This window comes from Colius striatus, chromosome Z (assembly GCF_028858725.1).
Source record: "Colius striatus isolate bColStr4 chromosome Z, bColStr4.1.hap1, whole genome shotgun sequence".
Taxonomy (NCBI): Eukaryota; Metazoa; Chordata; class Aves; order Coliiformes; family Coliidae; genus Colius; species Colius striatus.
The window spans coordinates 30,133,593-30,150,867 of NC_084790.1; the positions used below are offsets into that span (position 1 = coordinate 30,133,593).

Consider the following 17,275-nt stretch of genomic DNA (forward strand, 5'->3'; position numbering starts at 1 on the left):
GTGTCAAATGAATTAGCTTGATGTGAAGATGTGTAACACTGAGCTAGGTCAGCAAGCATATAAAGAATTGTGTAACTGTCTTTTCAATTTTATGCTCTAGTTCTGGATTTTATTGGTATCCTTAGTGCTAAGGATTTGTTTTAAGTAAATTTTTACTTAGAAAGTTTGTAATTGTGCAGAGTACTATGCACTCTGAAACACAAAAGTGAGATTTTGTGTTCAAAGATTAAAAGATCTGATGAAACTACCCTGTGAAACAGGACTAGATGTTGTAAGGATCTGATCCTGCAATAGTGTTGTGTAAATTTACTAAGAATTACTTTAAAACTGCATTCTTACCAATAGTGAAGTATAAAAGTCTATGTTTATCTCTTATTGATTCCTGTCAGATAACCTGCAGAAGATGTTTTCTCTATAGTTGTAATGAAGAATTTCCACTACCTAGTAGCTCTGGATTTTGCTTAACTTAAAAAGTCTCTATTTCTAGCTGTAAAGTGATTGCACAACGCGTTTCAGAGTCTTGCCACAAGAACCTGTGGTGAACTGTGGTATTTTACTGATGTATTTATGTTTCTAAATATTGAAAAGAGCTCTCCAGATATGTAGCTTATTTATTTTCTAAAATTGTTGATATTCCTTTTTCATATTGCCTCTTTTCATAGAAATTTCCTGATATATATAGTATCTCTAAGGACACATGATTTTTTAAAAGGTTTTTCTTCTGTGAGGATGTTTGCTGAAGCAAAAAAATGAGTCTCAGCAAACTGTAAGTGAATTATATAGTTCTTATTTTAAAATGTTATAGATGGGGCATAGCTGTTACACATAGACGTCTGGAAAAATAAGATAGTGTTTATACTGAGTGAGGTCAAACTGTCAAAAGAAAAAAATACCTGTAAGTCACATGTTTTTCTTTGTAACTAGATTATGGTCTCTTTTCTGACATCAAGGACAGCTAACAATAGAATAATAATTTTCCAAGATCGTGGTAAATTCTAATGTTTTAATATTTTGCCTACATATGCTTTATATTTTAAAAAATAATATTTCAGTTATCAGAGGATTAGGTCTTTCTACTGAATAATACAGACAAATCCCATGAGAGTCACTCAAGTTTTCTCTCTAATATTTAGCATTTGTCATGTTAAGTCATAAAGAATAAGCATACTGTGAATGTTTCCTCACAAAAACATGTTTTATTTCTGCTATTCACTTAGATTAGCAAATCTCTCTAATGCTTGATCTCACTAAAACTATTTCTTCCCTCATTGTAGCTTTTAATTTTTTTTTTAAAAGCCATGTCTTCAGTATTACTTGGGAAAGAAGTAATATTTTGTGACATAAAGTCAACACTTTGGATAGACAGAATGGAACAGATAGTAAATACTATTTTGAGTTAAGAAGATTTCATCCTCTCACATTACTGGTTTGCCGTCCCTTCCTTTATTTATATGGTTTAAATAAATATATTTTTTTCTCTTTCAAAATTATTTAGAATTTCTTCTATATTGAGTTCCAAGTTTCCCTTCTTCTCAGAATCAATATTTCCCTTGTTATATTTCCATTTCCTCTGCATATTTCTTTCTCTTTATAACTGTTTTAATAAACCAATGTATGCATGTATATGACAGAAAAATGTGTAACACTTTCTTATAGCTTCTCATAAGCTATTCCTTCCTTTACACAAAAGCATTTTCTTTCTACTTTTTATTCTGTTATTTATTCAGAAACCTGAACTCACTGAAGTAAATCAACAGGATTGTTGATATTTAGTGCCAAATTTTGAGGTTCTTTGCATAGTTTTAAGGTTCCTTTTCCATGGATAGGCTACAGCTTTAACTCCAGTAGACCATAAGAATTAACTACATTATGAATAAGTAGGTGGCAAGTGATTTGTGCCCTGTTGTATGCATTAATGGGTCCAATTTCCTTTGACAAATTCTCTAGTGGCGAAAAGATATGTTTGCTTTTATATTAAAACATTATTTTTTTCAGAATTCTGAAGCAAATATTTCCATAGAAACTCTGGTAATTATAAAGACCACTGAAAGATTATTCTAGCAACAGAAAGGAGTTAAGAGAGTTTTATATAGTTTAAAAAGACAGCAATATACAGTGTCATTTACTATCTGTTCCTCTGTTTAAATGACATTAGTTTTTTATATTTGTGTTAGAGCATGTAAAAGTGAAGATTTGGAGTGTTTTAGAACCTCTGCATGTTTTCCTCTAGCTAGCACAAAAACCTACTATTAGCACATGATTTGTTCCAAGTTGGTTGTTCTAAATGTAGGAAATGGAGATGTGTTGTATTTGAAGTTTGATTTGTCTTTCAGAGAGATCAATTTTAATGCAATTTCTTCTATGTGCAATAGTTTATCAGTCATAACATAAAGTTTTATTTTGTACTTTTTTATCTCTAGATAAAAAAGGGATACTTTATTTAATTTCTGGGAAAATGCACCTCATTTCTATGTAGGAAACACAAAATTTGGTTACAACCTCTGCCTGTATTGCCAGAAATACATTTTCAGGTTCTTGTTCATTCGTTTGTTGTATTTACTCTGTTAGGAATCTATATCATAATACTGAACTTTCATTTGACCCAGGACCCAGCTGTGCTCTCTTGTGATATTTGTATTTCCTGGTTTATATGTGACCTTTAAAAAACAGCATAAAGCTTTATTCTTTCAGTGCACATTTTAACCCCTGTATTGAAAACAATATGCTTTGTGGTTCTTCAGTAACCTACCACACAGCAATTTTTTTTTCTTAAACCATTATATCTAAAAATTTGTTTGCAGCTCAGGTCAGATTTGAAGTGCAAATGATTTATTGCATGTGAACTATGTTGTTATGATCATATTGTGAACAATAGGGTCATTGCAGTTTGGTTTGGTATTTTGTTAGACATCCCCAAACTACCAAACAAATTTCTTATCATTTTACATTTTTGTCTTATCTTTCATTTCAAATAGTATCTGGGAATTTCACTCTTCAGTTCCCTATAGAGCATTTGATTTGTAGTCAGGGGTAGATTTACTTGATAAAAACTACTGTGACACTTGTGTTTAACATGAACCTGTTTCTGACTTGATAGAATATGATTTAAGCATTTAAAACTTTTCATATTTTCTGACAAACATCGATGATAGCTCACATTAACACACTGTTGCTATCATCCAAATTTATATTTATTGAACTTCTGAATTTATTTAAATTTTGCCTCAAAACGCTGTATTTGTTGAGTAGCAATTACCAGTATACATTAAAAAATGCATTCATCAGCTATATTGAAAATTTTTCTTACAAAACCTATTGTTAGTCTCAGTGAGGATTATTTAAGGGCCCCTCTAATAATTCTGAATTTAAAAGCAGCAATTGTATTTATCTTGTGTGAGAGGAAACACAAAAAAGAAGGAAAAAAAAAAGAATTTACAGAGACTTTTTGCATTTAATCAGTTAGAATGCAAAACCGTGGTTGATATATGTAATCATATAAGTAAAGTGTTGCACCATATTTTGAAGTGGCTATGCTAGCTTGCAGTTGAAATTTATTTCTCCTAAATTCTAGGAGCCAGGGTTATGACCCCCTTTTTAATGCGCTATAAAATGTTTTGTAACAAATTACATTTTAAAATTAGTATGTTACTTCCGTGGTGCTTCAATAGAAGTGATTTTTCTCCAGCAGCATCCATATAGGAGATCTCCATTCAGAGTGCCTAAATATAATTTTTGTTTAAATTTCTTAGCAACTAATAAAGTATTTAAACATAATTATTGAAACTACTTTAAGTCTTTTGAAATACTGGGTTTTGATGGTAGGATTATCTATCTATATTCTGTTTAGTAACTTCTCTTGGCTCATTGTTGAATTCCAGTAAAACTGAAGGGAAAGGTCATTTTGACTGTGATCTGACTGTCTGCCTCCCTTAAAAAATAAAGTACTTCATGGAGATACTAATAATGAAATTGTTTTAATACCTAAATTTAAGAAAAAAATAAATTATATTATTTTAATCATTTCTGTAGTCTTAAAAACTGCATTAAGAGATTGGATACCTAGAAACAATTTTTTTCCTTAAATGCCTGAAAAAAATACTTATGATGTACTTCACTAGAATGAAAGTAAAACCAAATGACTAATATCACAGCAATATGTTAAGTAGTAGTTCAGAGATTTTTTTTTTATAAAACATGAAAATTATTAATGAAAACAGTACAATCGTTAAATATTTTAAAGAATGGAAAGGAGAATATGAAAAGAGTGTAATCTATTATATCTCTGCCTTGTGGCTTATTACCAAGGCCTCATTATGTATATACATTAACAGATTGTTTATGTTTAAGTACATATTTGTGATCCAGTATTTAAATATCAAGAAATAGAGACTGTATCATTTTTTTTTAGTTTGACACATGAATTATAAGTCAGGGAAAACAGTAATAAAAATTTTAATAACAGATGTTTTTATCAACTTGCTTGAGAACAGAAGATGCATTAAAAATATATTTTATGTTAGATACCAAAGTGGAATGAGTAGTACTTCTGCTCTGTATTTGTTTAATTATGGTGATTCCAGGTTAGCTTTGCTGAAACAAAAGCATTTGACTTTTACATCTGTAATGAAGTATACAGTGGAGTTCATGTTGTTCTTTGTAAATTGTACTCTTTCCACATCACAGTACAAGAGAATGTAGACACTCTTCTGTTGCTGGTGTAAGAGACATTATTAACTTCGTAAATAACACAAAGTTATTTTGCATTAAAAAATTAATAAATTGGCATCAAAATTTCAGTTTGGTCAACCTAAAGGATTTTAAGTGTTTTCCATTAAAAGTTCATCTCAAAGTAGCTTTTAAGTTAGTTATTTTAGTTACTTATAAATCAAATGGGATCATTTTAATTTTTGAAGTGTCAAGTATCTTTCAAAAAAATTTATATAAGAAGATTGCTTTATTTACAGTTCTATTTGTCTTGGTGTGATCGCCCTTGGTTTTTAGCTTTACATACCGAACCACATTATTTCTAACTAGAAGATGCCTATTACAGAAGCATAGTAAAATATGTCCTAATAATATATAGACACAAGGTTGTTAGTGCAAAGTGAAATGGATGTAAATAGATAAAGGGAGTTCTTCAGTAATGTAATAAAACAAATTTTACTTATGGAAAGTTTTTTAAAAAGTAAGATTTGGATTCTTTCAATTTTTATACATATTTATGTAACTGATAAATGAAATAACTTTCATGATGTCAACCTGTTTCAGTACTTTAAAAGTCAATGCAAGTGCAAAATTAGCTAGAATTTTCACAAAATTCTAGAAATTTTCAGGAATTTAAAGTTATTAATACCTTTTTTTGGTCTAGATCAGTGGTGGTTAGAGATTTTTTAAACCTTTTAGATAGAATTTATGTTATACATGATGCAACTAAATAATCTTCTTGGAACTCAAGAACTTGGTAGTTCTGCCATGTGGCGATGTTAGAATAAAGATGAGATTTAAAATAAATTTTCCATACCACCAAAGCACTGAAATGATTTTTTACATTTTGTGTATATCATTTTATTTTGAAGATATAGTAGAGGTATGTCTCTCTGCATGAAGTATGGAAGCATTCCTTGATGAAATCTGTAGACCTACACCAGTAATGACACTCTAGTGTCAAATTTATGTTTGAAAATGCTGTTGCTCAGTTTTGCTTGTACAGATTTAAATGATAGTGAACACCAGCCTCTCAACAGTCCGAGGAGTTCACAGTCCCTTACTTGTGTTTTCTTAAATAACTGCTTAGTTTGTGCATCTTGCTTTTTGAGTAGCTAAATTAGTGCAACCTAGTTTTCTCAGTTAAAGCATTTATCAGGTATCTTAAGTTGGCTACTCACTCACATATAAAGAAAGCATCCTAGAGTAACCACTTGTTTTTTTAAAAATTACAGAAGTTTGGAAGAAACCAGGAAACAGAAATGTCAAGGATGAAATTAGAGTTGTGATCAGCTCATTAACAGTTTTGTGAGAATTTCTCAGAGATCTAGGTCTTTCTGTGTGAAAGATTGAACATGAACATTAGCCATCATTTACATGATGGGATTAAAACATCATAGAATTTTTGGTTGAAAATGAATTCTCTAAATCATCCATTTCGGCCTTGAACTCAGGGTGGAGCAGTCGCCAGCCTTTAGATTAGGTACGCTGCAGCTCTGCCTGCTGTATCTTAAGACAGAGGTTCCACTGCCTCTCTGGACAATGTTTAAGTGCTGCACTTAACACTCCTAAAGATTTTATTGTATTTTTTCTAGTGCCCAACTAAACTTCACAAGCTACACTGTATAGTCCTTGTTACTTCTTATGGTGGGCTTGTGCAACTTCAATTTCACTGTTTTCCTAACCACCAATACAACTCAGGTCTTACCACAGCAGTGTATTTGAGGGAAGAAAAAAATGTGTGTTATTTTTGCGTTTGAAATTAATCTGGAATTTCATGAAATTGGAACTGAATAAATGTTAACAAGTACCCATAAAACCAACTTTATATTTCTTGGTTAGCCAACAAATGGCTTTTCCTACTAGGAGCTTTTTGTGCTGCATATTTATTACGTTGCATTTTTCCTTAGGCCTCAAGCACTTCTTTCACTATTTTCTTTTAACTTATTATTATTTAGAGGAAAAAAAACCCACAACAACTAATGCTTTGAGAATTACTTATATTTGCTTTCTTTTTGCAGTTGCATGGAAATATTTAAAGTCAATGACAGTGCTGCCTGTAGCTTTGTTTAAACCACTGGAGATATTGGGGAAAAAAAAAAAAAGTAAAAGCTTGTTTTAGCTACTTGAATATTACTATATTTTCATCTTAGTAAGCCACAATTTTTTTTATATTTCAAATTGTTTTGGAAGCAAACACGAGAAAGACAACTCCTTGAACACTGAGAATTAAAATTCTCTCATGTCCTAACCAACTAGCTTTCCCAGTAGCATCTCCATAATGAAAAGAGAAAGAGAAAATATCATAGGACATAACAGATGCTACCAAGTAAAAGGATGCATAGAATATTAAACTTAAACTAGTTAATAGTCTGATGTAATACTCCTCTCACTTTTCATCTAAATCCCTGCCATTTCCCTAGACTCTATGTTTTGATTGATGAAGTGAAAAAATAGGAGTTCAATGGAACCTTTACTGGTTTTAGTTCACAATTAGCTCTTTTTTTTTATTTCTACCACCACAGAACTTTGTTCTTTTGACTCAGTGCATCAGCTTTTTCTTGATTAATGTTAATTAGTGTAACCAAGTTTTGAAGCTGTTGCAGGAGACAAATGTGGGGAGTTGGAGTCATAATTAATGATATCCTAAGGTGTCATCGCTGTACCTAAGTTTTAGAAACAAGCACACATAGAGGAACCCAGAACTGCTGACTAGGACATGATAGCCTTCAGGTCTTCAGGTATTTCAGATACCCAGGCAGAAAGACAACACCAAATTTGAAAGTTATTCGGAGCTACCTTTTTAAGGAAAAATGAACACAGTAATGTATTTAAAAATTCACACCCTGTTCTTTGATCTCTACGTTTTAGTTGCATCACATTCATCAATCAGAGGGATGTTGGTTGTCTTGAATTTGGTGGCACTGGAGTTCTTTGAGCTCCTGTTTAACAGTGGCTCCATCAAGGACTTTCTTCCTGGATCCCCACAGCACTGTTCAGATTAGTGCAGTTTTTGTATATGCCATGAAAGTGTTAACAGGGTATTTTAAGTGAAAAATAGGTACTTTTTGTTTTAACATGAGACTTTGGGCAGCTACTAACCAGTACACTTGCTAGATCCAAGTCTTGAATTGAAGTATCCATTTTTTGCTTGTAAATCCTAAAAGCAATGCTTGTGTCTGTCACTGAAAGAAATGATAATACATGTTTCAATTTGACTACTTATGTGATCTGTTGTGTTTCTCTGTGGTAGTTTAGCGACAAAAGAGTTCCTCGTTTTTTCTAGTTGTAGTTCAACAGTCTTTTGTAAACAAAACTTATTTTTTCTAGCATGCTGTGTTCCTGTCAAATAATTAAATGAGAAAGAGTAGGAAACTGTTCTGGTCAAATGTTATGTTAAGGAAAAAAATATAGGGTTTTTTGTCCTTTAATCAATAAATATACAAGTACCCCTTGAAACTGATAGAGGCTGAAAGAAAGCTAATTCATTGAGGTCTTTGTTCCCTCTGCAATCCATATTTTCTTACGAGCTATGATTTATGACCAGTGAGGTTTTGCAAAGGTTTTGTAAAAGACACTAAAAGATTTCACTGGTTTTGTACCTGCGTGGAACCTCTTTGTGATCTGACATAGAGGAGTTTCCCAACACCCATGTGTTTGCATTTCTTTGCATTTTACCATAACTGCACATACATGTGCAAATACACACAGAGTAAAAAATATCTTGGATGAGAAGTCTTTCTTCTTATATTTTCATAGTTGAAATACTGCCTTTAGATCACAGAAATAGCACACATCTTACAAGCATGTATTTAAGGGATAGGGAAGAAGATTAAATAGCAGTTTGAAAAAAAAAGTACATCTTTGACTTATTTATAATACGGTCAAGCATTTTCTAAGTCAAGTAGATGACAGATGGATTTCTTCACATGCATTTCTGTTATTTTTTTAATCAAAATAAAAAGGTCAACAATGTAGTCTTTCTGGTCAAATAAGTAAAATTTGATTACTTTCTACTAATGCATAATATTGTTTAATTTGATTTTAAGAAGAGGAAGGTCTCTAATGGAAGGGAAATGGACTTTATAAATTAGGTGCACCCTTTTATATTTACCTCTGTTCATGCAATTGTAAATATTGCTACTAGTGCCAAGGAAAGAAATAACAATTCTTGCACTGGAAGCAATTTTGAGAAATATGTATGAAATGTGCAGGCGCAAAACTTGTTTTGAATTTACAGAGAGCCTGCATCTCGAGGTGTCTAATTGTGCTGTGGTGTTGGAAAATCAGTCAGTCAATTAATTAGTTAATGTAAGATAATTCTGAAAGCTGTGGAGACCAGTGATACAACCCATCACACAAGAATCCATTTCCCCAGTTCACAGAAATTTAATTAATTACATGGGTCATATGGAAAGATTGTTTCAGGTAACGTGCAAAAACCCTGTATTACTTTTTAAATATAGGTATATATAGTTTTTTCTTTTGCCATAGGTACACATAGCTTTTTTCTTTATATGAGTCTAATTACTGATCCTCACATCTATGCTCTTTTCTTTATGCTCATGATTCTCAAACCAGTTTAGTGGCAACTTTGTGTATTGTCACTCATCTGATTACCAAAGATTCCAGGACTAGAGATTTTAAAGCACTTCACAGTTTGCAGATAAAAAGTCCATAATCTTGAATCAAGATTTAACAAAGAAGCATTTGTGTAGTTCCTACGGGAAGTGGCTTAGAACTGCACATAGAAAGTTAAGCTTATTACTGTACTTGATAATGGAGCTACTGACAGGTCTTTTGTTGAAAGAGAGTTGGTGCACATCAGATTGTGAAAGCTGCAAAGTCTTGTTGGTTTTTTTGCTGACATAGAGTTTAAATCTGAACATCTGATCATATCACATTGGGAATAAAAGCAGCTTTAGGCGTATGGCAATAAAAGCAAGAAATCTGAAAATAAAACGAATCAGTCACAGCAATAACATGTGCAGCCACCATTTAGGGAGAAAATCCTTGTATTTATTTGCTGTCAGCTGGAACCTTGATGTGTTCTGGAACTCAGAAAAGATTCTTTCTGCTTTTCAAAGTTTTAATTGATTATGTAAAATATTTTCAAGTTCTGCTGCACTGAAAGCAGAGTTTGTTCTGCTGATGGTGTCAAGGCAATCTTGATCTGTTTTGGACACATCAGACTTCACTATTATTTTGCAGAACGTTTAGGGGGAAAAAAAAATCCACAATAACTTTGACCATCGCAAATTTTGCATAAGTATGGCTGAATTTCAGTCACTTTGTAGGAGAATATTACTGTAGGTACCCCCTTACCTAGACTTATCCTCTTTTCACTTTCCTATTACTTTCAGAAGTGCAGCATAGGTATTTTCAAAGTCTTCCAAAGTTCCAGACCACCTTTTTTCTGAAGGGCCAAGCAAGATAACAGACTCACCTTGAAGCCACTAATAGGTGCTGGTGGCCCTTGGGAATAACACAGGAGAGCAGCCCAGGAATTTGATCATTCTATCTGTTTTGCTCTCCTTCATGGAGTCAGGATGAAGTTTCAGCCAAGAGAACATGATCTGAGACATGGAGAACTCTGAGGTGAGACCCTCAAGAAAACTGGTGAGGGGAGGATTTCTTGTTTGTAGAGGATTTCTGGTTTGGCAAAGACACAGGTATTAAAGAATAGACAACTTAAACACTAGGAGGAATAGGAACTTTGGATGTTAGAGGGGAGGTCTAGGGAGAGTGGGAGTTAGAGGGTGCGCCAGCCACCCCTTTGACTGGGGAGAAGAATATACACACAATCACATACCCTTATCCTTCTTCCCTATACAAGAATGTTATTTGCCGAACCATGCAGCTTCTCTGTTTCTACCAGAAATGTAACAGTGGTTTTAATACATAACACCTTATTGCCAATCAAAATTAAACATTTAAATAAGTCTTATATCTACTGTGATTAAATTCTTCATTTTCCAGGTGGAGACTGAGAACTAGAAAGTTATATCAATTTACAACAGTGACACATATGCATCATGTAATTATTCAAAGGCTTGCTTCAAATCATAGGCTTTATATAAAATATATTTATAAAGATTTAGAAGAAAAGATGCAGAGAGTGAGATCTGTGTTCTAAAGCCATGGAACCTCGTGCTGTCTAGTTCTGGTTTAGCAAGGAGCAGCTTTTGGCTTAGTAACAGGGGGAGCGGGTTGCAGTGAAGACCGGGTAAAGAGTTTGCGGACTCTCCCCCGGCTCCTGGGTTCACACCCACCTCCAGCCCGGCTGGGCCAATCTGGCGCCTCTGCCATCACTATTTAGGGGATGGGAATTTGAAGTGCTGGCAGGAGGTGTAAGAGTGATACAAGATGGAGGCGACCACATGGACCCTTCAGCCAGAGAAGGAGGAAGGAACGAGAAGCAGTAGACTGGAGACCCCTCTGCAATCCGTGGCGAGAATGCAAGCTGTGCCCCTGAAACCTATGGAGATCAGTGGCAGGACTGAGAGCCACCAGCAGCTCCATGTGAGTGAGCCCGGACGGGCGAGGGACTGTGTGGGGAGACGGCCATGGCCCAGGCCGTGCTGGAGAGCCTGTGCATCGCAGAGCAGCCCCACACGAGAGGCAGAGAGGAGCTGCAGCCTTTGGAATAAGTGCGCGTCGGAGCAGCCCGTGCAGGGCTGCCGTGTGTGTGAGTTACCCCACGGACTTGCAGGGAGGACTGGTGTGGAGTTCACCCGTCCTGAGGAGGGACAAACGGCAGAAGCTATCGGGAACAGACTAACTGAAACCCCCACTGCCTGCCCCCCCGAACCATTTGGGGGGGAACAGGGTAAAAACCCCGGGATCAGGGCTCTGAGCCCAGGAAGAGGGGAGGTGTGGCAAGAAGGTGTTCTTAAAAAGGCTGGTTGGACTCTTCCTTGATGTATTACTCTGGGTTGTTTCATTTTGGTTATGTTTTGGGTTTTTGGGGGTATGTTTTAGTTGATGTTGCATTAAATTCTTTCCTGTTTTCTTCCCCAAACCGAGTGGCCTGGTCTGTTTTGTCCTGAACCTTAAGCGGCAATTAAGCTCTCCCTGCCCTCGAGCAAACCTCAGCCTCTTCAGTACTGGAGGCTAATCGTGACCTTTGTTCCCTGATGGGCCTAAACCACTACATGTCTGATGCATTGCAGAGACAGTGATCATTTGATTTTGCAGCTCTGTATAATAGAAAAGTTTTGTTTTTTTAAATATTTTGATAGTTTGAAAAAAATAAAATGTATTAGACCATGTTGTAAAAACAATGACATGGAGAAAATTGCCATGCGGTGCTTGGATATTGGAGTCAGAAATGAACAGAAAGTCAAACACTTACAGTTTTTTCATTCTCATGACTATGAGCTACTTTAGCTACTTTTCCACTTTAGACCTGCTTAGTGTTGGGGCCAGTTGTGTTTAACATCTTCATCAGTGATCTGAGTAAGGGGATTGAGTGCACCCTCATTAGGTTTGCAGATCACATAAAGTTGGGCAGAAGATCTGCTGGAGGACAGGAAGACTCTTCAGCGGGGCCTGGACAGGGTGGAGTGATAGACTGATGGACAATTGTACAAGATTCAACAAGACCAAGTGCTGGGTCTTGCACTTGGGTCACAACAACCCCACGCAATGCCACAGGCATGGGGAAGAGTAACTAGAAAGCTGTTTGGAAGAAAAGGTCCTGAGGGTCTTGGTCAACAGACACCTAAATATGAGCCAGCAGTATGCCCAGGTAGCCAAGGAGGCCAATAATATCCTGGCTTGTATCAGAAATAGTGTGGCCAGCAGGACCAGGGAAGTGATTGTCCCCTTGTACTGACTACTAGTGAGGCTGCGTCTCAAATACTGTGTTCAGTTCTGGGCCTCTCGGTACACAAAACACATAGTGGTGCTGGAGTGTATCCAGAGTAGGGCAATGACACTGGTGAAGGGTCTGGAGAACAAGTCTTATGAGGTGTGACTGCGAGAACTGGAGTAATAGAGACTGAGGGGAGACATTATCACTCTCTACAACTTCCTTGAAAGGAACTTGTAGTCGGGCATATTGGTGTCTTCTCCTAAGAACAAGAGGAAGTGGCCCCAGGTTGTACCAAGGGAAGTTTAGATTATTAGGGAAAAAATCCTCACTAGAAAGGTTTTCAAGCACTGGAATGGGCTCTCCAGGGAAGTGATTTGAGTCATCATTCATGGAGGTATTCAAAAGACATGTAGATGTTGGAGCTTAAGGACATGGTTTAGTGGTGGGCTTGGCAATGCTATGTTTACATCTAGACTTTATGATCTTAAAGATCCCCTGCAACCTAAATAATTCTATGACACTGGGATTTTAAGAAATAACTTTGTGCAGCTAGATATGACTGCTGTTTATGTCCTTAGTCTGGAAGTTACAGTTATTGTCTGTTTCTGTTTTGACATTAAAAACACCAGCTTTACCACAGGTATATAGTTTATAGAGTAAACATTTCTGCTGCATTTCTGTTGTTTTGTTGTTGTTTTTAAACTGCAGTTTGTCTAATTTGCCACTATAACCTGCATGTTTGCAGGAAATTGTCTTAAGTTTTTAAGATTCAAACTACTTGTTCTTCAGATACGCCCTGTGCCATCAGTTTTATTTTGTTCTTGAAGCAGAATCATCCCCTATTCAAAAATGGCTTATTTGTGATGAGACAGAAATGTACTTTAAGTTATTCTTTCCAGCTCCATTCTCATGTCAAATTTCAGCTTTCAATATTCTGTACTATATTTACTGTTTCCTAGTGCCTGTTTTCCATTTTACCTCAGTGCAGGAGCAAGCAGAACAAATACTTTCACATTTTAGGTGTGATAATGAGGACAGAATGCATCTAAAGTTGATATTTGTTTGTGTTTGCAAACAGTAATAGGATAAAAGGTGCATGGTTCTGTCTTAAATATTTACATGTGAATCTCAGGACTAGAAAATGAGTAACCTGATTAAAACTAGGTGTGGTATTTATGGACTCTGTACAAACCCTTTGGCATACAACTTTTATGCACATTTCAGAAATATTGTTTTTGTCATCCAACATTTGAAAGCTGTTTTGTGAGTTTATGAGTATCAGGGTTCTCAGTTTGAAAATGGAATCAGCTAACAGACATTTTAAAACACATCTATCCAAATAGCATCTGAGCACCAAGAGAGAAATATTGATTGATAAAATATTTGTTTTCCTGTCTAGAATCTTTGGCACCAATTCATTGTTCTTACTGTAGAAAGGATAGGCTAAAATTACATAAAACTGAGTTAGGTGGGAAAAATAACTGCATTTGTGGTAGGGACACATAATATACTTTGAGCAGTTTTATATAATTATGAAAGTATGGTTTGCTCTTATAATGTATAAGTAGTAAGGATGACATTTTAAAGGGAAAATGAAGATTGAAAATAAGGAATGGCTGTACAACTGATGTGATCCAGAAAGCTCACAAATTGATCTGTTACTCTAATAGTTTAAATAGAGAGCTAAAAGCTTCTTTCTAGTTTGATTCATGAACAAAGGAAAAAGTATAGGACAATGTTAAATATTAGCAAGAACTGTCTCTGTTAAAAAGAACCTGGGAAATAATTCTCTGACTGTCAAGGTCCAGGAGACATCTTTTCTGGTTCGGTAGGCACAGGTAAGCCTCAAACTGGTAGCAAATAAATAGGGAAAATTATGCACAAAATACATGTATGGTTTAGACTCCAAATTAGGCAAGCTGATCTGCAGTCACCACTTCAGAAGAAAAATGGACACAGCCTAATGTAAGAAGCTTTGCAAATACATTAGTCAGAGGGAAGTCACTAGGACAGAACTGAAAAATATGAGCATCAGAGAGAGGGATTTATTTTCTCTGCTTTGTAGAAACTGGTTTTCTAAAGTTTTGCTTGTGGATATCATAAATTACTAGAATTATTTGGAGCTTATCAAATCCCTCTCGTCCAGCAAAATAAGTAAAGACCATGATATTTTGTACCTGTAAAATACTATTTTCATGGTTGCAGGTGTCAGCTATGCTATACAAGCACAAACCCAGTCGTTCATCCTGCCTAAGTGTTTCTCTGTTGTCTTCAAAAATGACATCTGTTATTTCCTGCCAAGATCTGCATTAATTATCAGGCCAACGCTCCTCCTTTCTGTAACTATTTCACTTCCTCCAGAATTGTAATAAAATTAATGACGAAGTAAGTTTTTGTGGCTTTTATACTTGAAAAATAAAGTTGCATTTAAGTGATGGGATTCGAAGAGTTCCAAATATTTTTCTTCTTCAGGTCTTTATGTTTTCTATTATATTGCAGTGGTATCACAATTCTGAAGTCCCTACGCCTTGACATAAAAATCCAAGCCTACCCGCTGTGATTTCACGGTTGTCTGTGTAAAGTATAATATTTTGTTCAGTTTCTAGCCTTCTGAATGTAGTTGAGTATCTTTTGATCAGGTTATTCATTCCTACCTGCTATTGCTGCGTATTTGACTTCTGCTTAGCCTCTCTTCATGTGGGCAATGCCATTTCTTACATTTCTTTTTTAATGCCTCTGATAGGAAGTAGAAATTATGGATGTTTTGAGGTGCAGAATGGCTGTCTACTCAAGGAGTTGGTGAAAAACAAGATTCCATTTCTCTCTCTGTTGAGCATAATGTTTGGCGTTATATCCCAGAGTAGAGCACAAGGGCAGAATCAAGCCTTATGGAGAAACAGAGATTAAGATAAAAGTTTTGAAGAAGTAGTATTTAAAGGAAGGTGAGGGAGGGGGATGGAGGAGGAGGTTTAGAATATGTGACATGAGTTGAAAAAATTAAATTGTGCTTTAATATGTAATCTGCTCTACTCTGTTTTTTAATTATCTTACCAGTCTTGTTACCTACTGGGAAAGACAGATTCCAAAATTGACTGCTGACACTTTTCCCTTTTTTCTACTTCTTCCTAGGACAAAAAAGGAATAGAAATTTAATGTTGGAGTTATATATATCTCTTGTAACTTACATAATAGAAAGTATATGTCCTCTATTGTTACTAGTACTTTCCATGTGCTATTCAAGGAACTTTAAGTGCTTTATGTTCTCTATGTGTGGGAAAAGACTGATTATGCATATTTTGAGATGCAGGATAATTGTCTACTCAAGGAGTTAATGTAGCATAAAGTACAATTACTAAATTCATACATTGAATTATTTTGCTATAGCTTTCCTAAGTGTGCAAACCTGAAGAATTTTAGAGCTGTCCTGCAACTTCCAGACCAATGCTATAGCATAGGCTAATTGTTGCAAAGCAACAATTTACCTACTTCATATGTAACAAAATGGCTTAATGTCATCTCTTAGTTCTAGAATTTAATGAGCAAACTCTTCTAGAGGTTGGAATTGTAATGATTCTTAAAGAATATTTCTGTGTTATATACACAAATAATGATAATTTAAAAAACCTTTCTAGCTTTTTTCTTATGCAGCTGTATGGAAACTGGAAGAGAAGATTAAAAAAGAAGCAGCTAATCAAGTCAGAAATGTTTTTGTAACATTTTTGAAGTACCTAAAGGATTTTGTTGAAGAACTTTTATTTTTTTGTCACTGGTCGTTTTTGTTTGTTTTTTTTTTTTTACAAACAGCTGCCACAGCATATGCTAAGGCAAAACCTGAACACCTTAAACTAATCTTTAAAGTGGAATTGTAACTTAACTGGTCAGCAGTGTTTTGATTTCATCACTTTAATATCTCGTAGTCTGTAGGGAATACAGATGTATTAAATTGAAAAATGGGATGATGGTTTTATCAAATAAGCAATATGGTAATTGTGATAAGATACTTGGGATATAATACTGTCATCAGAGGCAATAGGGAGGCCACTAGGAAAGCTAAAGCCTCATTGGAGTTGTACTTTGAAAGGGAGGTCAAGGACAACAAGAAGAGCTTCTTTGAATACATTGCAGATAAAACTAACACTAGAGGCAATGTAGGCCCACTGTTGAATGAGGCAGGTGCCCTGGTGACAGAGGATACTGAGAAAGCAGAGTTACTGAATGCTTTCTTTGCCTCTGTCTATACTGCTGGAGACTGTCCTCAGGAGCCCCAGACTCCAGAGGAAGTCAGGTTAAAGGAGTATGTTTGATGAGGACTGGATTAAGGATCAGTTGAGCAATCTGGATGTAGACAAATCCATGGGTCCCTTTGGGATGCACCCACAAGTGCCGAGGGAAGCAATGAACATGATTTTACCAAAGAGAAGTCATGTTTGACCAACCTGATAGCCTCTGATGAAGATGTAACCAGGTGGATAGAGGTGGTAGTGCAGTGGATGTGGTTTATCTTGATTTCAGTAAAGCATTTGACACCATCTCCCACAGCATCCTCACAGCAAAAGTGAGAAAGTGTGAGCTAGACGATCGGGTAGTGAGGTGGATTGTTGACTTGTTGAAGGAAAGAAGGCAGAGAGTTGTGATCAATGGGGCAGGGTCTAGTTGGAGGCCTGTGTCAAGTGGAGTCCCTCAGGGGCTGTTGCTGGGACTGATACTGTTAAATATATTCATTTATGACCTTGATAAAGGAACAAAGGGCACTGT

At 35.5% G+C, this 17,275-nt stretch overlaps 1 protein-coding gene across 1 annotated transcript in view; it reads left to right on the plus strand.

Annotated features, from left to right (window-relative positions):
* The window catches only part of FBXL17 (F-box and leucine rich repeat protein 17), a 270,206-nt gene that overhangs the window by 182,426 nt on the left and 70,505 nt on the right, over nucleotides 1-17,275 (plus strand). The gene's annotated exons all lie outside the window — the stretch shown is intronic.